The sequence below is a fragment of the Heterodontus francisci genome, chromosome 50, assembly GCF_036365525.1.
Source record: "Heterodontus francisci isolate sHetFra1 chromosome 50, sHetFra1.hap1, whole genome shotgun sequence".
Taxonomy (NCBI): Eukaryota; Metazoa; Chordata; class Chondrichthyes; order Heterodontiformes; family Heterodontidae; genus Heterodontus; species Heterodontus francisci.
In genome coordinates, this window is record NC_090420.1 from 6,110,215 (window position 1) to 6,137,412 (window position 27,198).

The 27,198-nt window shown below is 45.2% G+C and overlaps 1 protein-coding gene and 1 non-coding gene across 2 annotated transcripts in view; both read right to left on the reverse strand.

The window, feature by feature from the left end:
- LOC137358453 (histone H2B-like) overlaps nucleotides 1–27,198 on the reverse strand; it is a 184,482-nt gene that overhangs the window by 64,639 nt on the left and 92,645 nt on the right. The gene's annotated exons all lie outside the window — the stretch shown is intronic.
- Nucleotides 7,244–7,315, reverse strand: trnak-cuu (transfer RNA lysine (anticodon CUU)). The gene has a single exon. It is a non-coding gene; the product is annotated as a tRNA-Lys (tRNA).

Genomic DNA, 27,198 nt, shown 5'->3' on the forward strand with positions numbered 1-27,198 from the left:
CCCTCTTGAGGGGCCGAATGGCCTACTCCTGCTCCTATTTCTTCTGTTCTTATGTTATGTTATATCTAATGTATATGTCAGGATGCACTATGGGAATTAATACTGAAACTTATAAACTCATAATGTGTGTAAATATTGGGCTGATATTTAACTTGAATCTCAGAGTACATTATTGTGGTTAATTCTGTAAGTTTGAAAAGGGAACTCTGTTCCATAATGAAAACAAGAAATGCTGGAAATACTCAGCAGGTCAGGCAGCATCTGTACAGAGAGAAGCAAAGTTAACGTTTCAGGTCAGTGACCTTTCAGATGCTGCCAGACCTTTTGAAAGTCCATGTACACCACATCAACAGCATTGCCCTCATCATCCCTCTCTGTTACCTCATCAAAAAACTACAGCAGGACAGTTAAACATGATTTTCCCTTAAGATATCCATGCTGGCTTTCTTGAATTAACCCACATTTGTCCATGGGATTATTAATTTTGTCCCGAATTATTCTTTCGAGAAATTTTACCACCTCCAAAATTGAACTGACTAGGGAGTGAAATGAGGTGAGTTGCTCTAACAGAGAGCCAGCACGGGTTCGACAGGCTGAATGGCCTCCTTCTGTGCTGTAGCCATTCTATGATTGTATGATTCTAGCAACAACTGTTGGTGGAGAGGCAGTGATGCAGGAATGGGTTGACAGAAAGGGGAAAGTCTGGGCTGGTGTGTGTTCGGGTTTGTGAATAAAGGTGATTTGGAAGCTGTGTTCCAAATTGAAGTGTTTACTGGAAGGAAGAAGTTGATGTAAATAAAGAGTAAAACGTGTTAAGATGAAGCGTGGTGTGATTGTGGGCAGCAGTAAATATAGTGCTGGTGAATTATTTGTGTTAATAAACTTCCACTGCACCCTCTGCTGCAGGCTGCTGTTTATATCCAGCTGTGTATTAGTGCTGTGTGTTAACGAGATAAATGTTTGTTTCAACGCTGTTTATAAAGCAATAGCATTGCACTCAAACATTCCCAGACATAGCAACAAACGTACAAAAGCAAAATACTGCAGATGCTGGAAATCTGAAACATAAACAGAAAATGCTTGAAATAATCAGCAGGTCTGGCAGCATCTGTGGAGAGAGAACAAAGTTAATGTGAGCTAAGGAAACAGACTTGAACTGTTAACTGTTTCTCTCTGCACAGACGCTGCCAGACCTACTGAGCATTTCCAGCATTTTCTGTTTTTATTACAGCAACACAGGCGTTGGGTGGCTCAGCCTGGCTACACAATGTTACAAGGACGCTGAGTAACACCATCGACAACGGGACAGAGAGAAAAACACACAGAAAACCAAGAATAGACTGTGAGGAAGCAGAAGTGAGGGACAGAGAGAGAGGCAACGAGACTTAGATGGAGAAACAAGGCATTTGTATGATTGTGTTCTCCCTGTTATCTAAAGGTATTTCCTGTTGTGTAAATATGTTTTCTGTTGTGTAAAGATGTACCCTGTTGTTGTGCAAAGGTTTTCCCTGTTATTGTTTTATTTTCTGTGACTGACCGTCTCCTCACTGTGACCATTTGTCCTGGTTTTATTGTGGCCAACATCACCATCTGGTGGTGGAGAGGAGGCTCTGCAGGAAGGGGTTGACAAAGTGGGAGAGACTCGGCTGGTCCGTGTTTGCAGCTTGTGTTCGTGTGAGCAAAAGTGATTTGTTACTGATTGATGTGTTCACTAGAAAGAAGAAGCTGACTGCAATCGAGTGCCTTTGGAAGCATCTTGTTATTATGGGTAAATACTTGATGTTTTGAAAGTGAACTGTTCGTATTATTACCAAACATAAATAGCAGCGAATGGTTTCGATCCATCAACCTCTGGGTTATGGGCCGAGCACACTTCCGCTGCACCACTCTGCTAACTACGGTTTTCAATTTCAGTTGCCCGTTAGTGAAATATGTTCATTCCCCAATGTTTTTATAAAAATAGGATTGGAGTCGGATTTCTCAAGAATCCCGGACTCAGCAACACACGTGCTGACGGACTCACCCTCACTGCACAATGACACAAGGACACTGAGTAACAGCACCGACAATGAGGCAGGCAGAGAAAGACACGCAGAAAACCAGGAAGATATTATCAGGACTCAGAAATGAACAGACAGAGAAAGGTACTGAGCAAACCAGCAAGAGACAGCGAGATGAAAGCAAAATACTGCGGATGCGGGAAATCTGAAATAAAAACAAGAAATGCTGGAACCACTCAGCAGGTCTGGCAGCATCTGTGGAAAGAGAAGCAGAGTTAACGTTTCGCGTCAGTGACCCTTCATCAAGGAGGCGAGGACAAATGGTATGGGAAGCAACAACTAATTTTAAGTAAAAAATGGGTGTAAGAATTGCTTCCATTAATGTGCGTAGCATTAAATCTACTACGCGATGTGCTTCAACCTTGGATTACCTTGCCAAGGTCAAAGCTGACCTACTGTTTCTGCAGGAGTGTGGAATACCACACCTCAGCACCTACAGGCAGTGGTCGCGATGGTGGTCCCACGGGCCATCGATCTGGTCGGGGGGTAATGACTGCCGTTCCTCCGGCCTGGGTATTCTGCTGCGGGGAGGTAACTTCACCGTCTCCGAAGTTAAGGGAGGTGGTGGACGGCCGCCTCCTCGTAGCAGACGTGATGTACAACAACGCTCCGCTCCGGTTGATCAACGTGTACGCATCGGTACAACGCAGCGAGCGGCTGACCGTCTTCCAGCAGCTCCCACTGCTGCTGGCGACGTCCAGGCCGGTCATCCGAGGCGGTGACTTCAACTGCATCATCTGGAGATCTAAAATGGACCAGGGCGGGAGGGACACGATGTTCAAACCTCTGTACAAAGGCGGGAAAAATGTACCCAACGTCGCCCTCATCCTGATGACCACCTTCGTGTGCAGCTGCACCAAGCTGTGTGTGGAGCCCCAGTACACAAACACCAAGTGTCACTATGTGCTGAGGTGTTGCGAAGGATGGGTCTGGTCACATTGCCGCGGATCGCTTCATCCAGTTGGACCATACCGTACCAGCTATCCTTCGTGGGAATGTTTCTGCGGGAAAACACCTTTGACCACCAATCCATCAGGCAGTGGTCTGCACGGAATGTCCCCAAGGCACTATGGGAAAAGGAGACGGGGGATCCTGTCGGATGGTTCCCTTAGCAGACTGCCAAAGTCATTTGGCAGAATGCCTCATCACCTGAACTTTCAAACAAGCACCAAGATGTAGCTTGGCTGGTGGTAAGAAGAGCCCTTCCTGTCAGATCCTTCCTGCATGCCCGAAGTCTCGCCCCCCCCCACACGCGTCCCTCGAGGTGGCTGCGGTGGGGAAGAGACAGTTGCCCACCTCCTTCTGGAATGTGTCTTTGCAAAGCAGGTGTGGAAAGAGATGCAGTGGGTTTTGTCGAGGTTCATCCCAAGCAGCTCTGTAACACAGGAGTCTGTGCTCTATGGGCTGTTCCCAGGGATGCACACCGAGATAAACATTAACGGCTGCTGGAGCACCATCAATTCGGTGATAGACACTCTTTGGTCTGCCCTAAAATTGCTGGTCTTCCAGCGCAAAGAGTTGTCCACGACCGAGTTTTGCAGACTGGCACATTCCAAGGTCCAGGACTACGTGCTGAGGGACGCACTAAAGCTTGGGGTAGCCACTGCAAAGGCTCAATGCGGAAAGACCACTGTGTAAGGTCCCCCCGCCATAGTGAACTGGGCAGCTGGACCCATTGGAAACCCCTCGTGTTGTATACACCAGATATGGGTTTGCTGTAAAATGTCCATGTCAGGTAAAATGGAATGGAAGGGTTGTGAGGCAACTCACTCCTGTATTGAAGAAAACTGATTTCCTTTGCACTTTTTGGAATGTCAACTTGGTGCTGTTTTGAACTGTTGTATAATGCATTTTTTACAGATTTATATGAAGAAAGCATATTTTTAGGAATAAAATCCTGGGGATTCATATGCATTGTTCTTTGACGGTGGCAGGACACATTGAGAAAGTAGTTAGCAAAGCATATGGGATCTTGGGCTTCATAAATAGAGGTACTGAGTACAAAAGTAGGGAAGTTATGCTGAACCTGTATAAATCTCTAGTTGGGCCACAACCAGAGAATTGCATCCAGTTCTAGTCAACACACGTTTGGAGGGATGTGAGTGTCCTAGAGAGGGTGGAGAAGATTTATCAGAATGGTTCCAGACATGAGGGATTTTAGCTGTAAGGTTAGGTTGGAGAAGCTGGGGTTGTTCTGCTTGGAGCAAAGGAGATTGAGGGGAGATTTGATAGACATGTACAAGATTATAATAAATATGACAGGTTTAGATAACTTACAGGGCGATGGGGATAAAGCGGGGGAATGGGACTGAATGGATAGATTTACATGGGCTTGATGGGCAAAATGACTTCCTGTACTGTAGTGACTCCAGGACTCAATGACTCTCTCTCCTTCTCTCTCTCTCTCTCTCTCTCTCTGTCTATCGCTTTACCTCTCTCTGCCTCTCTCTCTCCATCTGTCTTTAGCTGGTCCTCTAACTTTCTATCGCACTCTCTCTCTCTCTATTTTTTTTCACTCTCTCTCTCTCCATTACACACATATTTGTCAATCACATGTCAAAGAAGGAAGCGTAATGAAGGAATGGCTGCGCCCTTGAAAATGTTTCCAGCAGAATAGTTAAATGTTTAAAGTTTCTGTAGGAAGTTTGACCTGAGATGGTGAGACACAAGGATGTGAGGTTATTAAAGTCTTCATCAAATGTAATAGGGAATAATTTTCTTCACTGGTGAACCCAAAGGAACAAATATGGCACAAGAATGAGAAAAGTCAGAGGATTGAGAAACATCCAATGGTTCTTCACATCTACAAGTCAGCAGACCCACAGAAAAACAGTAGGTTGAGAGTTCAGATCCAGTGATAGACTGGACAAATATCGAGCCAGTGCTTTTTTCTTTATAACCTGACATCTGTCCACTTGGCTATTGCACCTCATCTCGATGTATCTGATAATACTGATACTATTTGTATTCCACAGTTGCTTTGAAATCACAGGCAATATAAATGGATTGGGAATGTCAATGGTCAGGAACCATTAATGGATTGGGAAAGTCAATGGACTGGAAAATATCAGTGGATTGGGAAATTCTATAGACTGAGTTATATCAATGGATTGGGACAGTTCAGTACATTGTGAAACATCAATGGATTAGGAAACAGGAATTAAAGGGACAGATGGAGTTCAACCTGGAAAAGTGTGAAGTGATTCATTTTGGAAGGTCGAATTTGAATGCAGAATACAGGCTTAAAGACTGGATGCTTGGTAGTGTGGAGGAACAGAGGGATCTTGGGGTCCATGTCCATAGATCGCTCAAAGTTGCCACCCAAGTTGACAGGGTTGTTAAGAAGGCGTATGGTGTGTTGGCTTTCATTAACAGGGGGATTGAGTTTAAGAGCCGCGAGGTCATGCTGCAGCTCTATAAAGCCCTGGTTAGACCACACTTGGAATATTGTGTTCAGTTCTGGTCGCCTAATTATAGGAAGGATGTGGAAGCTTTAGAGAGGGTGCAGAGGAGATTTACCAGGATGCTGCCTGGACTGGAGGGTATGTTTTACGAAGAAAGGTTGAGGGTGCTAGGGCTTTTCTCATTGGAACGAAGAAGGATGAGAGATGACTTGATAGAGGGGTACAAGATGATGAGAGGCATAGATAGAGTGGATAGCCAGAGACTTTTTCCCAGGGCAGAAAGGGCTATCACCAGGGGACATAATTTTAAGGTGATGGAGGAAGGTTTCGGGGAGATGTCAGAGGTAGGTTCTTTACACAGAGAGTGGTGGGTGCGTGGAATGCACTGCCAGCGGTGGTAGTAGAAGCAGATACATTAGGGACATTTAAGCGACTCTTGGATAGGTACATGGATGATAGTAGAATGAAGGGTATGTAGGTAGTTTGATCTTAGAGTAGGTTAAAGGTTCGGCACAACATCGTGGGCCGACGGGCCTGTACTGTGCTGTACTGTTCTATGTTCTATGTTCCAGATGAAAGGATTGCATTAATCAATGGATTAGAATGTGGAGAGGCAGGAGAAAATGATGCCATTTTAAGTAGGGGGCCGGGGGTTAGTAGAAACAGACCAGGGCTATTTTACTCTCTATCTCACTCCTTTCTTCTATCTGGCTCATTATCACATCCTCTCTCAGAGCGGTGGGAATCACTGGAACCCACACTTGCTGCTCAGATTGTTTGGTTCCGGGAAAATACAACGTCCACATCAGATTGACAGGAAGGATAAATGTGATTCGGAGCCAATCATATTCCTTTTGGTGATGTGTGCTCAGCTTTGTTATATCAGCAAAGGCAGCAGGAAATGCAAATCCTGAAGAGTTTTGATAGAGTGAAGAAGGAGAAAGTGTTGCCAGTGACTGAAGGGTCAGTAACCAGAGGAAACACATTTAAAGTAATTGACAAAAGAATTCGAACTGTGATGAGGAAGTTGTTTTTTCAGCAGTGTGTTGTTCTGGTCTGGAATGCAATCCTGAAAGGTCAGTGGAAGCAGATTCAATGTAAACTCTGAATGGAATTGGATATATACCTGACATGGAAAATCTAACAGGGCAATGGGGGAAAGGACAGGAGTGCGGGATGTGGGATTAATAGAATAGCTCTGTTAAATATCAAGCAATTGGGGCGGCACAGTGGCGCAGTGGTTAGCACCGCTGCCTCACAGCTCCAAGGACCCTGGTTCGATTCTGGGTACTGCCTGTGCGGAGTTTGCAAGTTCTCCCTGTGTCTGCGTGGGTTTCATCCTGGTGCTCTGGTTTCCTCCCACATGCCAAAGACTTGCAGGTTGATAGGTTACTTGGCCATTATAAATTGCCCCTAGTATAGGTAGGTGGTAGGGAAATATATAGGGACAGGTGAGGATGTGGTAGGAATATGGGATTAGTGTAGGATTAGTATAAATGGGTGGTTGATGGTCGGCACAGACTCGGTGGGCCGAAGGGCCAGTTTCAGTGCTGTATCTCTAAACTAAACTAAATGCACAGTAATAAGGTTCAGTGCTTGGACCTCAGATATTTTCACTATCAATGGCAGAAAAGGCTCGAGGAACCATGTGGCAACTCCTCATGTTCTTCCCAGTGTCCAGGATAAAGTGTAACATCACACTGATTTCCAGATGGCCGAAATAAATGCAACTGACATCTTTTGTGGAAACATCACATTTAAAGTGAGAAACTAATCATCAGGTACGGACGGGGATTGAACCCGTGATTTTCAGTTTAAGAGACTGACGCCTTACCACTTGGCCACCATGCCTTTTCTTAATGGACATCTGAGGCTCCAGAGGAGGATTTGTGATTCTTTTTCAATTTGGTTGAAACAGCATCGAGAAACATGCACAGAAATAAAGAGGGATTGTGGAATGGGGAACAGATCAGCCTCATTTACATCATCAGCATCATGAAATCTTCATTCAGACGTTCCATTCCCATCCTCAGCTTTTCTCACATCTGTACAATAATATAAGAGTGGACATTGGGTTGTTACTGGGCAGATTATATAAATAGACTATGTGCATCATCACAGGAAGTGATGTAATATAATCTGATCAGCACCTCATGGAGAGTTGTCGATGAAACCTTCAATGCAAGGTGTGTAGAGTAAACTCAGGTTATTTTAACCGTCAGATTCTTATAAATTCTGTACTAAGCCTTGACAGATATCAGAATATTATATGGGGGACACAGTACACCAAAGTGAAGATGGAGAAATGTTTGCCTGCACCTTTGAAAAGGTCACTGGACTGAACCAAGCCGAGGAGTGGCCGAGATGGTTCCAGAGGTTTGCAAGGTATCGTACTGCATCGGGTCTCGTGCAGAAGCCAGACATGGAGCAGGTCAGTACGCTATTGTCTGCAATGGAGGGAGTGTGCAGGCAACATCCTCATGAAGAACAGAAGGATACATGTGAAGAAGTTATTAAGGCACTCAAGACCTATTTTAATTGAGGAAAAAAATGTCATCGTGGAGCCAAAGTTAAAACGCTGCATTTGCTGACAACGCAACCACCAGGTGACGCTGTACTAGCACATGCGCAAATGCAGCCTCTTCCACTGAAACGTCACTGTCTGTGACATTCAAGCAGCTGCCAGGATTAAAGATGGAGCTACTCAATTTATCACAGAAAACAACTTCGACCCAAAAATCCCCTCAAAGGTTGCCATCACCGCCTCCGTCCCACCCCGACAGTCCCCCGCAACCTCTTGCGCATTCGCCAGTTATATAGTACCAAGTCATCTTAATTCACCTAAAGTGAATTACTTTAGGAGCAGTGACTGTCGTTTCATAAGCAAATATGGCACATATCTACACAATGGACAGGTTTTGGTTGATACTCGGAGAACGTTGCGCTATTTGAAGTCTCATTAGAATGACAGCACCTCTGACAGTGCTGCACACCCTCTGTAATTCAGTGAGGTTTCATAGAGTCATAGAGTTATACAGCACAGAAACAGGCCCTTCGACCATCGTGTCCGTGCCGGCCATCAAGTACCTATCTATTCTAATTCCATTTTCCAGCACGTGGCCGTAGCCTTGTATTCTGTGGCGTTTTGAGTGCTCATCTAGATACTTCTCAAATGTTGTGAGGGTTCCTGCCTCTACCACTCCTTCAGGCAATGTGTTTCAGATTCCAACCACCCTCGAGGTGAAACATTTTTTCCTCAAATCCCCTCTAAACAGTGCCATCCCATTCTCCGGACGATCATTCCCCGCTTCCCCCCATCCCACTCTCTGATTGCTCACTCCCCGCTTCCCCCACCACCATCCCCATCCTGCTCTCTGGCCGCTCACACTCCAGGCCATGGGCTCTGCCGCTTCCCTCCTCTCGGCCACTCGCTCCAACATTGCCCCATCACCTCTCGAGGCTCGCCTTGCTTTATCGGGTGGTGCGGTGAAGAATGATCGAATGTTGGAGCGAGAGGCCGAGAGGAGGGAAACAGCATGGCTTAGAGCTAGTGTCTGGAGGGACGTGGGGGGGAAGCGGGGATTGAGTGGACGGAGAGAGGGCAGTGCGGGGGTGGGGGGGTAGCAAGTGGCCGGAGGGCGGGGGAGCGGGGTAGCGAGGAGCGGGCAGTGAGCGGCCTGGAGTGAGTGGCTGAGAGGGGGGAGAGAGTTTTCCCGCGCATGCACCACTTCGTCCTGGAAGACGTAGGCTGAGCATGCGCAGCATCTCAGAGCGCAGGAGACTGTTTGTGCATGTGCGAGCTTGGAGCGCTCTGATGACGTTGGCTGGCTGCTGCATTGTCAGGAATCACTTTGAATTTAATAAGCGTACAAAACAGAAAGGGGAGAGTATTCATTCATTTATCAATGACTTGTACAATCTCACGGAGGATTGTGAATACCGCAACTTAAGAGAAGAGCTGAATGGAGACAGGATTATGTTCGGGGTATTAGACAACACCCTTTCAGATCATCTACAGTCCAGGGCTGATCTCACATTAACGAAAGAGTTTCAATTGAGCAGACAAACAGAGGTTAGAAAGTTTAACCAATCCGTTGTTCGAGCGCACAGGGAGAGTCTGATCTCGAGAGTTGCAGACTCAATTGAATTTGTTCAGAAAACAAAAGGAAAAATTAGTGGTAAAAGACAAGAAAGACGGGAAGAGCATCTAGTGGTAGCTGCAACCAATTGCAGTAGGTGTGGCTGAGAGAGACACAAGTGGGAAAACTGCCTCGCCAAAGAAGCTGAGTGTTTTTCCTGCAGAAAGATGGGACACTTTCAGTCAGTGTGTGGCAGTAAAATACCAGCACTGAATATAATTAAAGGGAAATCCCCAGACAGCAAAAACATTAATGAAGTACAGGATATCCAGAGTGGAAATACATTTTTTAGGTGAAATCCAGGAAATAAAGTGAGAGTTGCTGGACGACAGAAATTCTGAAATATTTTAAGATAGAGGTAGATAGATTCTTGATAAACAAGGTGGTGGAAAGTTATCGGGGGCAGGTGGGAATGTGGAGTTGAGGTTGCAATCAGATCAGCCATGATCTTATTGAATGGTGGAGCAGGCTCGAGGGGCCGAGTGGTCTACTCCTGCCCCTAATTGATATGTTTGTATGTAAGAAAACATGTTCTAGATACAATGAGAACTATCATTTGTTTGGAAATGGATTTGAACCCCCTTTTATCAAAAGGTTATAGAGCTTTAATTTTTCTACAATTAACCGGCGAATCCTTGTGGAGTTGAGATTGACAGAAACAATGGGCTGGATTCTATAGAGCCCTCGACGTCGAGATCTGTGGTGGGGGTGGGGTGGGAGCCGCTTGAAGATGGCCCCGGATGAGACCCGCCACGGACCTCAACGCCGGCAGGGCCTGGCTCGATATTGCCGGCGACAGCGAGGCCTTGTGGGGGACCTCCACCGCTCGGCAACGGGACCACAAACCTGCATTAATTATTATCCCATCACTTCCTGATATCCAGCTGCGATCTTCAGCCCAGTGGCCAGCACTGCCGTGCCTTCGGAGCCCCATCCGGGCAAATGAGGTGCAACACTGGTGGGGAGGGGGGAGAAGGTAAGTTTCTCAGTGTGGGGGAGGGCGGGCGGAGTCAAATTAATGTCATGGGTGTAGGGGATGGTGGGAAGGGTTACAGTTTACAGTTTGTGCAGTTTTGGGCGGAAGGTCAGATGGTAAAGGTAGGTTTTGGGAGGGAAGGGCAAATAATTAATTTAACTGTTATTGGGGGGATGGGAGAGAGGCAAAAGCAATGTATTTATTTTATTTCATTTAATCTTCCTTTAAATATTTTCCAGTAGGACTAACAGCCCTTTAAAAATGGCTGACACTCCAGTACAGTACTAAGGCAGTGCTGCACTATCAGAAATGCTGTTTTTCAGGTGAGACAGAAAACTGAGGATCCCTCTGCCCTCTCAGGTGGATGTTAAAGGTACCATGGCACTATTTCAGAGAATAGAAGGGGAATTATTTCTGGGATGCTGGTCATTGTTTAACCCTGAATCAACATCACTTCAAAACAGATTATCTCGTTTTTATCACGTTGTTGTTTCTGGGAGCTTGCTGTGCGCACATTGGCCACCATATTTCCTACATGACTACAGTGACTACACTTGGAAAGTCCTTCATTGGCTATAAAAGGCTTTGCAATGTCCTGTGGTCGTGAAATGCTAGTCTTGCTTTTTCCATTGTTATCAGTGTCATTGTGATCAAAAGATAGGATTCGTGAACACAAAGTTTAAATCAATTTTGATTAAAATAATGTAAAAGCATCTATATTCTTGCACTGTACTTAATAATCTCCATCTTCCTATCCTTACAGAGTGCAATGTCGTCGACCCTGAAATTGATTCCAGAATCTCATAGAATCTTAGACTCAAAGAAAGTTTAAGGCACAGAAAGAGGCCACTTGGCCCTCAGAAAATTTCAGCCCAGTTCTGATGAAAGGTCACAGACCACAAACGTTAACTCTGTTTCTCTCTCCACAGGTGCTGCCAGACCTGCTGAGTATTTCCAGCATTTTCTGTTTTTATTTCAGATTTCCAGCATCTGCAGTATTTTGCTTCTGTGTTAATTTGAAAGTTAAAACTGAACCACCTGTTTACAATTCACACTGGGGTCTCCCATGAAATGATTCTGTATAATGTTGATGTAATGAATACAGACTCCGAGCACAGAGCTTCCTGTGGGGAATTGGGGATATGAAAACCAGCAGACTCTGCAGGAATTTCCACTGGGAGCACAAATTCACAAAATCTACCTTTTATATATCGATTCATTTTAATTGTCCTTCTGGAAAATTATTTTGCAACAATTTAAACATCAACCCACAGCTCCATGACTGGGTCAATTATGAGGTCATCCTCTGACAGGTCATGTGACAGCTGGAGCCACAAGACATCAGAACCAGATTTGTGACTGGATTAAAACCCGGAATCCTGTCCCAATGGCTTTTCAAATAAAGCTGTTGCTGTTTGAAAACACAGCAGTTAAACTTTCTGCCTGACCATGAGGGGAGCTAGGGAGAAATTTACAAAACTAAATCCTTTTACAAAATAGTTCAAAAATCATTAATATAGAAATCATGTGAGGATTTATATGCAGTAGAGAAACAAGCAGATACAGAAAGTACAGAGGAGAGCTGAAAAAGGAAATGAGATCAGCAAGAGAATGTATGAGAAAAGATTAGCGGGTCACATAACTGGGAACACTGAAGTCTTTTACCAACATATGGACAGTCAATGAAAGGGTGGGTCAATTAGAGATCCTGTGGAGGCAGAGGGTGTGGCTGAGGCACTAATTAAGTATCACAAAATAAGCGGATGCTGCAAATGTCACAGTAAAGGAGGAGGAAGTGAAGAAATTGGACAGCATGAAAATAGATAAAGAGGAGACAATTACAAGGTTGGCAGCACTCACAGTAGAAAAGTCACCCAGTTTGAATGGGCTGCATCCTGGGTTGCTGAGGGAAGTAAGGGTGGAAATATCAGAGACTCGAACCACAATCTTTCAATCCTCCTTGAATATGGGAATGTTGCCAGAGGACTGGAGGATGCAGGTAAGCTTGGGTAGTTCGATCTTAGTTTAATTTGACCATTTTTATCATGTATCCATTGTCATAACTAACAAGGTCAAGAAAGCCATTTTATAATTAACACATGACCAAAGGAGCCACTTTGTGTTCAATACTAATGTGCCGTGCAGAGGACACTATTAGTGCTTAAACATTAGCACAACACGGGAAGAAACGGTTACCGATTCTAAGCTCTCACTCAATTGGTGCAGAGTATGAGCACCAGGGGTTACTTCTGACAGTTGAAGAGATCATCGCATCTCATTGGATAGCTACCACCCACTCCAAGCTGGGCAGCCCCCAATCAGTTAGGTGCTGTCCTGCCACAACCTGCTTACTTCAATGAGTGCTTGGAGCTTGGAGAGTCATCTCTCAACAGGCGGATCGATAATCAATGCACCAAGAAAAACAAGCTCAACAAAGAAGACACCAGTCCTTCGCATCACAAGCTGGAATGTGAGGACCATGTGTCCTGGCCTTACTGACATCCTTCTGCAGGTTGATGACACACACAAGGCAGCTCTGATGCACAAAGAACTCAAAAGGCTCAATGTGGACATTGCTGTACTGCAAGAAACTAGACTCGTCCAAAGTGGATCCCTCAAAGAGAAACACTACACCTTCTTCTGGCAGGGGAAAGCCCAAGAGGCAACTCGTGAGCATGGAGTGGTTTTCACAGTAAAAAACACGCCACTTGAGATGAGTTAACCAGCCACAGTAGGCTCAGAGAGACTTCTTACTCTTCACTTGTCAACAAGCGTGGGCCCAGTTAATCTCATGTGCATCTATGTCCCGACACTCACCTCCACCCCAGATGTCAAGGATCAATTCTTTGTGACACTTGACACTGCCATCAGTAGAATTCCCAGCACTGAGGGACTGCACCTTCTAGGAGACTTCAACACAAGCTTGGGCACTGACTACACAGCTTTGCCATTGTGCATAGAGCACCAGGGGATTGGCAAGATGAATGAAAATGGACAGAGGTTGCTGGAGCTATGCTGTCACCATGGATTCTGTGTGATGAACAGCTACTTCCAGGTCAAGCTGTGCCACAAGGTGTCCTGGAGACATCTGAGATCACGCCACAGGCACCAGCTAGACCTTATCATCACCAGACATACCACCCTCAGCAGTGTCCTCATCACTCACAGCTATCACAGCGCTGACTGTGACACTGAGCAGTCCCTGGTGTGTAGCAAGGTCAGGCTTCAGCCAAGGAAGCTTCATCCATCCAAGAAGAACGTCGTCCTCAGATCAACACTTGACGAACCACTGATCCAGAACGGACCCAGGAGTTCCTCAACATCCTCGATCAGGCTCTTTCAGACAACAATGCTCAAGGTCTCAGTGCGGTGTCAAAGTGGAATCATCTGTTAACAAGCAGATGGAAAGGTGAGTGGAAAATTACCTTAAACTCTACATAACAGAGAATATTGTCATTGAAGTGGTTCTCAGCGCCATTCCAGACTTCCCTGTCATGGAGGAGCTGGACAGTGACCCTACCATAGTGGAGCTCAACAAAGCCATTGACCATCTTGCCAGTGGTAAAGCCCCGGGAAAAGATGGTATTCTACCTGGAATCATCAAGAGTGGAAAAGCGGTTCTACTGCAGCAATTCCATGATCTTCTGTGTCTCTGTTGGAAGGAAAGATCTGCACCTCAAAACATGCGTGATGCAAACATTGTCACCTTGTCCAACAATAAGGGGGAATCGCAGTGACTGCAGCAATTAGCGAGGCATCTCCTTGCTAAGTATTGTGGGGAAGGTCTTTGCTCACATTGCTCTGACCAGATTGCAGACCCTGGCATCACACATCTATCCTGAGTCTCAGTGCAGCTTCAGAGCTGGTAGATCGACAGTCGACATGATTTGCTCACTTTGGCAGTTACAGGAGAAGTACTGTGAACAGTACAGACCACTCTACATTGTCTTTACATATGAACATACGAATTAGGAGCAGGAGTGGGCCACTCGTCCCTTCGAGCCTGCTTCACCATTCAATAAGCTCATGGCTGAACTGATTACTCCACATTTCCATCTACCTCCGATAACCTTTCACCCCCTTGCAGATAAATAATCCATCCATCTCTCCCTTAAAAATATTCAAAGACTCTGCTTCCACCGCCTTTTGAGGAAGATAATTATAAAGACTCACGACCCTCTGAAGGGGAAAATTGCTCCTCATCTCTGTCTTAAATGGGTGACCCCTTATTTTTAAACAGTGACCCCTAGCTCTAGATTCTCCCACAAGGGGAAACATCCTTTCCACATCCACCCTGTCAAAACCCCTCAGGATCTTGTATGTTTCAATCATGTCGCCTCTTTCTCTTCTAAACTCTAGTGGATACGAACCGAGCCTGTCCAATCTTTCCTCGTAAGACAGCCCACCCATTCCATGTATTAGTCTAGTAAACCTTATCTGTACTACCTCCAATGCATTTACATCCTTCCATAAATAAGGAGACCAGTACTGTACTCAGTGTTGCAGAAGAGGTCTCACCAATGCCCTGTATAGCTGAAGCATAACCTCCCTACTATTGTATTCAATGCCCCTGGCGATAAATGATAACATTCTATTAGCTTTCCTAATTACGTGCTGTACCTGCAGACTAACCTTTTGTGATTCGTGCACTTGGACACCCAGATCCCCTGCATCTCAGATCTCTGCAATCTCTCACCATTTAGATAATATGCTTTTTTATTCTTCCTGCCAAAGTGGACAATTTCCCACTTTCCCACATTATACTCCATTTGCCAGGTCTTTGCCCAGTCACTTAACCTATCTATATCCCTTTGTAGCCCCCTTATGTCCTCTTCACAACCTACTTTCCTACCTATCTTTGTCATCAGCAAATTTAGCAACCATACTTTTGGTCCCTTCATCAAAGTCATTTCGAGAATTGTAGAAAGTTGAGGCCCCAGCACAGATCCCTGTGGACCACTCGTTACTTCTTGCCAACCAGAAAATGACCCATTTATGCTGACTCTCTGTTTCCTGTTCGCTAGCCAATCTTCTATCCATGCCAATATGTTACCCCTGACACCATGAGCTTTTTTTTTCTGCAATAACCTTTGATATGTCACCTTATCCTTCTGGAAATCGAAGTACAATACATCCACCGGTTCCCCTTTATCCACAGCACATGTAACTCCCTCAAAGAACTCCAATAAATTGGTTCAACATGATTTCCCTTTCACAAACCATGTTGACTCTGCCTGATTACCTTAATTTTTTCTAAATGCCCTGCTATAACATCTTCAGTAATCGCTCCTAACATTTTCCCTAAGACAGATGTTAAGCTTTCTGTCTCCCTCCCTTTTTGAATAAATGAATTACATTCGCTACTTTCCAATCTAACAGAACCTTCCCGAAGCGAGGGAATTTTGGAAAATTAAAACCAGCGCATCAACTATCTCACTAGCCACTTCAGGACCTGGCGACTTGTCAGCCCGCAGCTCCAACAATTTGTTTAGTACCACTTCCCTGGTGATTGTAATTTTCTTGAGTTCCTCCCTCCCTTCCATTTCCTGACTTACAGCTAATACTGGGATGTTATTTGTATCCTCAATAGTGAAGACCAATCCAAAGTATCTGTTCAATTCATCTGTCATCTCTTAATTATCCATTATTAATTCCCCAGACACACTTTCCATAGGACCAACACTCACTTTGTTAACTCTTTTCTTTTTAAAATATCTATCGAAACTCTTACTAGTTGTCTTTATATTTCTTGCTAGCTTTCTCTCGTACTCTAATGTTACCTTCCTTATCAATCTTTTAGTCATTCTTTGCTGTTTTTTGTATTCTGTCCAATCTTCTGACCTGCCTCCCATCTTTGCACAATTATAGGCTTTTTCTTTAAGTTTGATAGTATCTTTAACTGTTTTCATTAAACATGGATGGTGAGTCCCACCTTTGGAATTTTTCTTTCTCGTTGAAATGTATCTATTCTGTGTATTCTGAAATTTTCCTTAAATGTCTGCCACTGCATCTCTATTGACCTATCCCTTAACCTAATTTGCCAGTTCACTTTAGCTAGCTCTGCTTTCATGCCCTTATAATTGCCCTTATTTAAGTTTAAAATACTAGTCTGGGACCCACTCTTCTCTCCCTCAAACTGAATGTAAAATTCAAACATATTATGATCGCTACTACCTCAGGGCACCTTAACTATGAGGTCATTAATTAATCCTATCTCGTTGCACAATGCCAGGTCTAGTATAGCCTGCTCTCAGGTTGGCTCCAGAACTTATTTTTCCAAGAAATTATCCCAAAAACATTCTGTGTACTCCTCATCGAGGCTACCTCTGCCCATCAGAATTTTCCATTCTATATGGAGATCAAAATCCCCCATAATTATTGCTGTACCTTTCTGACAAGCTGCCATTATTTCTTTTTTTAAACCCCATCCTACAGTGTGGTTAATGTTAGGTGGCCTGTACACCACTCCCACAAGTGACTTCTTGCCTGTATTATTTCTCATCTCAACTCAAACTGCTTCTACATCGTGATCTCCTGAACTCAAGTCATCCCTCTCTATTGCGCTAATACCATCATTAATTAACAGAGTTACCCCACCACCTTTTCCAAGCTTCCTGTCCTTCCTAAATGCGATGTAACCTCCAGTATTCACATTGCAATCTCTGTCGCCCTGCAGCCATGTCTCTGTAATGACTATCAGATCGTACTTATTTATTCTATTTGTGCTCTCAGTTCATCTGTTTTGTTTCGAAAGCTCCATGCATTCAGATACAGAGCATTTAGTTTTGTCCTTTTATTATTTTTGTAACCTCTAGCCTTATCTGTCGATTTACTCTTAGATTTGTATGCTCTGTCCGTTCCTGTCACAGTCTGTTTATCATTTCCCATATTTATACCTTTCTCTCTTGCCTTGCCTCTCCTCCTTGATTCACCATATCTTCCCAAATTTGATCCCTTGCCCCCACTATTCAGTTTAAAACTGTCTCTACTTCCACAGTTATGTGGCTCGCGAGAAAACCGGCACCAGCACGGTTCAGGTGTAGACCGTCCCAACGGAACAGCCACCACTTTCCCCAGTACTGGTGCCAATGCCCCACGAACCAGAAACCACTACTACCACACCAGTCTTTAAGCCACGCATTAATTTTTCTAATCTTATTTGTCCTATGCCAATTTGCACATGGCTCAGGTAATAATCCAGAGATGATTAACTTTGAGGTTCTCCTACTTAATATGGTGCCTAGTTCCTCATACTGACTATGCAGAACCTCTATCCTTGTCCTGCCTATGTCGTTGGTACCGACATGGACCACGACAACTGGATCCTCCCCCTCCCATTGTATGTTTCTCTCCAGCCCTGAGCAGACGTCCTGAATCCTGGCACCGGTAGGCAACACAGCCGTCTGGACTCTTGCTCTTTGCTGCAGAGAACAGTGTTAATCCACCTGACTATACTGACCCCTACTACCACTACATTCCTTTTTTCTTACTCTTTGAGCCGCAAACACTTGTTTTTAATTTTCAAAATATACTTTATTCATAAAAATCTGCAAAAATTACATTGCCAAACAGTTTCAAACAGCACCAAAAAATACAAACATTGCAAGGGTGATCAGTTTCCTTCAATACTGTCATGAGTTTCATCACAACCCTTCCATTTCACTATTGTCATGCCAATTCCAGTTTTAGATTTACAGCAAAAGAAAATATCAACGATACAGTTCGAGGGGTTTCCCATGGATCCAGCCCCTCAGTCCAGCTTGGTGGGGGGACCTTACACTGTGGTCTTTCCCCATTGAGCCTTTGCTGCGGCTGCCCCAAGCTTTAGTGCGTCCCTCAGCACGTAGTCCTGGACCTTGGAATGTGCCAGTCTGCAACATTCGGTGGTGGACAACTCTTTGCGCGGGAAGACAAGCAGGTTTCGGGCAGACCAAAGGGCGTCTTTCACCGAATTGATAGTCCTCCAGCAGCAGCTGATGTTTGTCTTGGTGTGCGTCCCTGGGAACAGCCCGGACAGCACAGACTCCTGTGTTATAGAGCTGCTTGGGATGAACCTTGACAAAAACCACTGCATCTCTTTCCACACCTGCTTTGCAAAGGCACATTCCAGGAGGAGGTGGGCGACCGTCTCTTCCCCACCACAGCCAACGCGGGGGCACTGTGCGGAGGGGGCGAGACTTCGGGTGTGCATGAAGGATCTGACGGGGAGGGCCCTTCTCACCACCAGCCAAGCTACGTCTTGGTGCTTGTTTGAAAGTTCTGGTGATGAGGTATTCCGCCAAATGACTTTGACGGTCTGCTCGGGGAACCATCCCACAGGATCCACCGTTTCCTTTTCCCGTAGGGCCTTGAGGACATTCCGTGCAGACCACTGCCTGATGGACCGGTGGTCAAAGGTGTTTTCCCGCAGAAACTGCTCCACGAAGGATAGGTGGTACGGCACCGCCCAACTGCATGGAGCATTCCGCGGCAATGTGACCAGGCCCATTCTTCGCAACACCGGGGACAGATAGAACCTCAGCACGTAGTGACACTTGGAGTTTGCGTATTGGGGATCTACACACAGCTTGATGCAGCCGCACACGAAGGTGGTCATCAGGATGAGGGCCGCGTTGGGTACATTTTTCCTGCCCTTGTCCAGAGATTTGAACATCGTGTCCCTCCGGACCCGGTCCATTTTAGATCCCCAGACGAAGCGGAAAATGGCTCGAGTGACTGCCACAGCGCAGGAGTGGGATATCGGCCAGACCAGCGCCACGTAGATCAACAACGTGAGCGCCTCGCACCTGATGACCAGGTTCTTACCCACAATGGAGAGAGATCGCTGCCCCCACATGCCCAACTTTTGTCGTACCTTGGCTACACACTCCTCCCATGTTTTGGTGCACGCCCCGGCCCTTCCGAACCGTATCCCCAGCACCTTCAGGTAATCTGACCTGACGGTGAAGGGGACAAAGGATCGGTCAGCCCAGTTGCCAAAGAACATGGCCTCGCTCTTGCCGTGGTTAACTTTGGCTCCCGAGGCCAGTTCGAACTGGTCGCAGATGCTCATCAGTCTGCGCACGGACAGCGGATCCGAGCAGAAAACGGCGACGTCATCCATGTACAGGGAGGTTTTGACCTGAGTGCCTCCGCTGCCTGGGATTGTCACCCCTCTTATGCTCGCATCCTTCCTAATAGACTCAGCAAAGGGTTCAATACAGCAAACAAACAAGACCGGGGACAGAGGGCAGCACTGTCTGACTCCAAATTTGATTGGGAAACTTTCCGATTCCCACCCGTTGATTGAGACTGCGCTACTGATGTTTGTGTAGAGCAGTTGGATCCAATTGCAGATTCCCTCCCCAAACCCCATTTTGGAAAGCACGTCCATCATGTAGATGTGCGATATCCTGTCAAAAGCCTCCTCCTGGTCCAGGCTGATGTGGCAGGTGTTCACCCTCCTGTCCCGTATGTAGGCGATCGTATCCCTGAGTAGCGCGAGACTATCAGAGATCTTCCTGCCGGGTACAGTACAGGTCTGATCGGGGTGAATCACCAACTCCAGAGCAGACTTGACTCGACTGGCTATGACTTTGGACAGAATCTTGTAAGCAGAAACTAAACACTTTTTTTTTTTCCAAAATATACTTTATTCATAAAAATCTGTACAAATTACATTGCCAAACAGTTTCCAAACAGCACCAAAAAATACAAACATTGCAAGGGAGATCAGTTTCCTTCAATACTGTCATGAGTTTCTTCCCAACCCTTCCATTTCACAATTGTCAAGTCAATTACAGTTTTACATTTACAGCAATTCAGAATATTAACGATACAGTTCGAGGGGTTTCCCATGGATCCAGCCCCTCAGTCCAGCTTGGTGGGGGAACCTTACACTGTGGTCTTTCCCCATTGAGCCTTTGCTGCGGCTGCCCCAAGCTTTAGTGCGTCCCTCAGCACGTCGTCCTGGACCTTGGAATGTGCCAGTCCGCAACATTCGGTGGTGGACAACTCTTTGCGCTGGAAGACCAGCAACTTTCGGGCTGACCAAAGGGCGTCTTTCACCGAATTGATAGTCCTCCAGCAGCAGTTGATGTTTGTCTCGGTGTGCGTCCCTGGGAACAGCCCGTAGAGCACAGACTCTTGTGTTACAGAGCTGCTTGAGATGAACCTTGACAAAAACCACTGCATCTCTTTCCACACCTGCTTTGCAAAGGCACATTCCAGGAGGAGGTGGGCGACCGTCTCTTCCCCACCACAGCCAACGCGGGGGCACTGTGCAGAGGGGGCGAGACTTCGGGTGTGCATGAAGGATCTGACGGGGAGTGCCCTTCTCAACACCAGCCAAGCTACGTCTTGGTGCTTGTTTGAAAGTTCTGGTGATGGTGGCATTCCGCCAAATGACTTTGACTGCTCGGGGAACCATCCGACATGATCCACCGTTTCCTTTTCCCGTAGGGCCTTGAGGACATTCCGTGCAGACCACTGCCTGATGGACCGGTGGTTAAAAGTGTTTTCCCACAGAAACTGCTACACGAAGGATAGGTGGTACGGTAAGCAGAAACTAAACACTTACTGCAGATGTGTTTGCCCTGGATCACACTGGCATCCAGGAGCTCCCACATGCTGCAGCTGTGACACATCACCTGTCCTGTCATCCTTAACGTGTTTCAATTAACTACTTAATTATTTTATTCAGTTGTTTATTTTATTGTATATTTTATTAAGCTTACTACTAGTTTGTTTACTATTTTAAACATGAAGACTAAAATGGACCTTAATCACTGACCAGATACTCATCAAACATGCAGCTTTTTCCAAACCAATCAACTACGTGCTTGCCTGTGATGTCACAGCTTACCAGATCCTCACCAAACAGCTCCTTCCACTGCACCGAAGCAAGAAGCAAATCCTGCAAACTCACCCCTGCGGCTCTCTGTTTCCCTGCTCTCACTCTCCATTGTGATGTCACTCCTTGATTTTTTACCCCTGCTCCGCTCCTGCCGTGCTCCTCTCTCTCTCTGTCTGTGCTTTTGACACACTTGTTCACTCTCTGTTCCGTCGTGCTCTTCTGTCTCTGGTCCAAAATCTGACTCTGGTGGGATTTGAACCTCCAACCTTTGAACGCCTTCTTTATCATTATTTAGAAATCCAACATGCTATCCATTGCGCCACAGAGCCGCATGTATTTTGATTAACATCACCAAGGCCTTTGATCTTGTCAGCAGAGACGGACTCTTCAAATTGCGATGGAAACTCGGCTGCCCTCCTGAACTCTTGGGCATCATCTCTTCTTTCCACGAGAACATGCACAGTTCCATCAGTTACAATGGAGCAACATCAGACACTTTCAAGATCAGCAGTGGGGTAAAGCAGGGCTGCGCGCTGGCGCCAACTCTCTTAGGAACAGAGGAACATAGGAGTAGGCCATTCAGCCCGTCGAGCCTGTTCTGCCATTCAATTCGATCATGGCTGATCATCTACCTCAACGCCCCTTTCCCGTGCTATCCCTATATCCCTTGATGTCATGAGTATCAAGATTTCTAACAATTTCTGTCTTGAACATGCTCAATGATTGAACTGCCACAGCTCTCTGGGGTAGAGTATTCCAATGATTCACCACCATCTGAGTGTAGAAATTCAACCCTATCTCAGTTTTAAATGCCCTACTCCTTATTCTGAGACTTGGTCCCCTGATTTTAGACTCACCAACCAGGGCAAACATCCTATCTACATCCACACTGTCTCGCCCTATAAGAATTTTATCAGTTTCAATGAGATCACCTCTCATTCTTCGAAACTTTTAGGAATACAGGCCCAGTTTCAGTCCCACCATCCCAGGGATTAGTCTGGTGACCCTCTGTTTCACTCCCTCTATGGCAAGTATATCCTTCCTTAGACGAGGCGACCAAACTATACACAATACTCCAGCGTGGTTTCACCAAGGCTCTATACAATTGCAACAAGACATCTTTACTCCTGTACTCATGACCCCTCGTGTGAAGGCCAACATACTATTTGCCTTCCTAATTGATTGCTGCACCTGCACAAGAGCTTTTAGTGTCTCAGGAACAAGGACACCCAGGTCCCTTTGGACATCAACACTTCCCAACCACTCACCATTTAAGAAATACTCTGTCTTTCTGTTTATTCCACCAAAGTGGAGAACTTCACACTTACTCACATTATATTCCATCTGCCATGTTCTTTCCCATTCACTTAGCCTCTCCAGGTTCCCTGGAAGCCTCTCTGCATCCTTCTCACAGCTCACACTTCACCTAGCTTTGTGTCATCTGCAAACTTGGAAATATTACATTTAATCCCTACATCCAAATCATTTATTTCGGTTGTTAACAGCTGTGGCTCCAACACTGATCCTTGCAGTACCCCAATAGTAACAGCCTGCCATCCTGAGGAGGACCCGTATTCCTGCTCTCTGTTTTCGGTCTGTTAACCAATTCTCAATCCATACCAGTATATTATCTCCAATCCTATGTGCTCTAATTTTGTTAACTCACCTCCTGTGTGGGACATTACCAAAGCATCCACTGGTTCTCCTTTATCTGTTCTGCAGGTAACATCCTCAAAACTGTTTTCCTTTTCATAAATCTATGTTGACTCTGCCCAATCATATCATTAGTTTCTAACTGTCTAGTTATCACATCCTTTATAATTGGTGTATTCTTCTCCATGCTGCTATTGTACACTTTCAGTGACTCAGATGGGGGTGTTCACCTGTATATCAGAGCTGACGACAAGCTGTTCATCTTGGCAAGACTCCACTTGGACGTAGAGACTTGGACGTAGAGACTCCACTTTCCATCAACATTGACAACCTCACTTTGGAGGTTGTCAACAGCTTCACATACAATCACCAGCAATCTGTCCCTTGATACTGAAATCAGCACCAGGATTGTCAATGCTGCAGCTGTCATGTCAAAGTTGAGAAGACGGGTGTGAACCGACAGCAAACTGATCGAAAATGCAAAGCTCCACGTGTACCAGGCTTGTGTTCTCAGCACCCTCCTTTATCGTAGAGAATCATCAACAACTTATACAAGCCAAGAAAAGCAGCTGAACAGCTTCCACCTCCACTGCCTCAGATGGATATTGGGCATCTGCTGGCAGGACAGAGTGCCGAATGAGGAAGTACACCAGCGTGCAGGGATCCACAGCATGTTTGCCCTCTTGAGTCAGAGGCGGCTCTGTTGACTGGGCCAAATGAATGACTGTCACATTGCCAAATACATGCTCTATGGTGAGCTTGCTATCAGCACAAGACCAACAAGTCAGGGGAAAAATCAAGTCATTTGGAGAGGTTTGAGTTAATTAAGGAGAGTGGGCATGGATTTATAAATGGAAGTTCATGCTTGACGAATCTAACTGCATTTTTTGATAAACTATCTGAGAAAGTTGATGAAGGGAATGCAGTGGATGTTGTTTATATGGATTTTACAAAAGCATTTTATAAAGTACCACATAAAAGGGTGGTTAACAAAATTGAGGTTCATGGATTAGGAGGGTCAGTGTCCATTTGGATAGTAAATTGGTTTAAGGACAGAAAACAGCGAGTCATATGAAATGTTTCTTGGTCAGACCAGAGGATAGTCGACAGTGGTGTTCCCCAAGGGTCAGTGCTAGAACCATTGCTTTTTTTTGCTACAGATTAATGACTTGGATCTTGGAATATCGAGTAGAATCTCAAAATATGCCGATGACACCAAACCTGGAGGAGTGGCAAACGGTGAGGATGATATGATCTGCCTGAAACAGGATAGTTATCGGCTAGTAGGATGGGCAGACATGTGGCAGATGGAATTTAATAGTGACAAGTGTGAGGTGATGCATTTTAGCAGAAGGAATAGGGAGAGGCAATATATACTCAATGCGACAGTTCTGAAGAGTGTGCTGGAATAGAGGGACCTGGTGTACATGTCCATCATTCTTTGAAGTTGGCAAGACATATTGCGAGAGTGGTTAGCAAAGCATGTGGGATCTTGGGCTTTATAAATAGAGACATTGAGTACAAAAGCAGGGTTGTTATGCTGAACTCTGGTGAGGCCCCAATTGGAGTGTTGCATCCAGATCTGCTCACCAATCTTTGGAAAAGATGTGCGGATTCTTGAGAGGATGCAGAGGAGATTTACCAGAATAGTTCCAGGTATGGAGGGTTTTAGTTTCAAGGTTAGGTTAGAAAAACAGGGTTTTTTCTGCCTGTATAAAAGGAGATTGAGGGGAGAATTGATAGAGGTGTCGAAGGCTATGACAGTTTTAGATAAATTGGCAAGGAAATATTGTTCCCATTAACTATTGGTACAAGGACTAGGGGATTCAGATTGAAGGTTTTGGACAAGAGATGCAGGGGGAATGTGCGGAAGAACTTTTTTACACAGTGATTGGTAATGATCTGTAACTCGCTGCCCCCGAGGGCGGAGGAAGTGGAGACAATCGTTGGTTCCAAAAGGAATTTCGATGGGCATTTGAAGGAAATAAATTTACAGGGCTAGGGGGATCGAGCAGACGAGTGGGACTGACTGGATCGCTCCATGGAGAGCTGGCCTGTACTCGATGGGGCGAATGGCCTCCTTCTATACCACAAATGACCCAATGACTCGATGAGTCTATGTCACTCTCAGAATCAAGATAACAGAGTGACAGATTTAACACAACATTATAACATATGTTTGGTTTGACAAATTCAATAATAACTCGTCTCCACTCCTAGTATTTCTAAATCCCACACATTCACTACAATGTGAACAATTATTTCCTGTTGTGTCTCTCTCACATTTGTAAACTTCACGATATTGGAGTGAGGTGACATCTACTGGCGGGAAGCAAGAACTGCAATCAAGCAGCAGAAACTCCACAGTCTGTCAGGGTTAAAGAAACATTGCAATCTGAGGAAATAGTGAAGGGGTTTGATCGGGTTGATGGAAACATGATTCCACTTGTGGTATCGTATGAAGCAAGGGCCGGAAATATAAAATTGTCATTAATAAAAGAAATGAGGACTTCATGAAAAATGCATTTGCTTAGAGAATGGTTATTGAGATATACAGCACTGATATAGGCCCTTTGGCCCACTGAGTCTGCACTGACCATCAACCACCCATTTATACTAATCCTATGTTAACCCAGAATTCCCTACCACATCCCCACATTTCTCCTATCACCTACCCTGGGGCCAATTTACAACAGTCAATTTATCTATCAACCCACATGTCTTTCGTTGTGGGAGGAAACCAGAGTACCTTGTGGAAGCCCACATAAACAACTTGCAAACTCCACACAGGCAGTATACAGAACTGAATCGGGGTCATTGAAGTTGTGAAGCTACAGTGCACACCACTGCACCACCCTTACAATGTGGATGGAGTAAAAAGTGAGATTGGATGGACAGAAGCAGTCTGAAAAGATGGCTCAAACAAAAGGTGAAAACCCTGAAATGTTAACTCTGTTTCTCTCTCCACAGATGCTGTCAGAGGAGCTGAGTATTTCCAGCACTTTCTGTTTTTATTTCAGCTTTGTAGGATATTGTTTTGATCTGAAAAAAATGCATGATCAGCTGTGGGTGCCAGTGAAATTCCACAGGAGCCAATAAAAACCATGCCAACGGTGGCTCGTTGGTCTAGGGGTATGATTCTTGCTTTGGGTATATAAGTGATTAATATGTGAGAGGTCCTGACTTCAAATCCCAGACGAGCCCTTTTCTGTTGCCATTTTTAGTTGAAGGTCATCGATTGCTTTCAGCCTTCCAGAAAGCGGAATCGATTTCCAAACTGAGCCTGCTTGAGGACCGGGGAACTGGATTGAAAGAGCTTGTCGACAAAATTGAAATGAACAAAATATACAGATTGTCAAGTGGGAATATAAGGTTGCAACAGTAACTAAAGGCCTGCTCGGGTCAGCAAATGAAACCCGACCCAAGCCTGACAGCACCACATCCGACCTGGTCCGAGTCCTTTCATTTTTTTCCCGTGCCCGAACTGACCACCAGAATGTTCAGTTAAACTTGCTTCCGTTTTTCACTTTTTAAGCTTGTGCAGGTCAGGCAACAAAAACTGTAACTGGACTTGAAAGGTTGTTTAAATGTACATTAAGATTAGAGCTACGTACCGGAGGTGATGAGCTGAAGATTGTTACCATAGAAGTTAGTGATTGTTAGGTCACTAGTTAAAGAGAAAGTCATGGAGTTGTGCCCAGACAGGTTGTCCCACACTGTATTGATTAAAATATTGCCCGAAGGCGAGAAAATATCATTATCCATTCCCTAGACTCCTGCTTTACAGGTTGAAATACTTTCTGCAAGTTTATCCAGAGAGCAGCTGAGATGCAGAGACCAGTAAGGTCTTGAGTGATTAATTATTATAAAATATACATTCTTATATTAAAGAGATTGTGCTCTACCTTCGATGGAATCGCTCACTGCAGACTAGTGTGGAGTGTTTCCCGCCTTGACGTCCTGGCTGTCACTGGATCTTGAGTCCAGGCCTCTGGATTACTGGTCCAGTAATCTTTGAAATTTCTCCCTTGATCTAATATTTTAATCTGGTAAGTCAGATTTTACAAAAAAAATTAAATGATTTAAGACTGCTTCATGTTCAGCAGTGCCAAATGAATAAAGAAATTCAAAT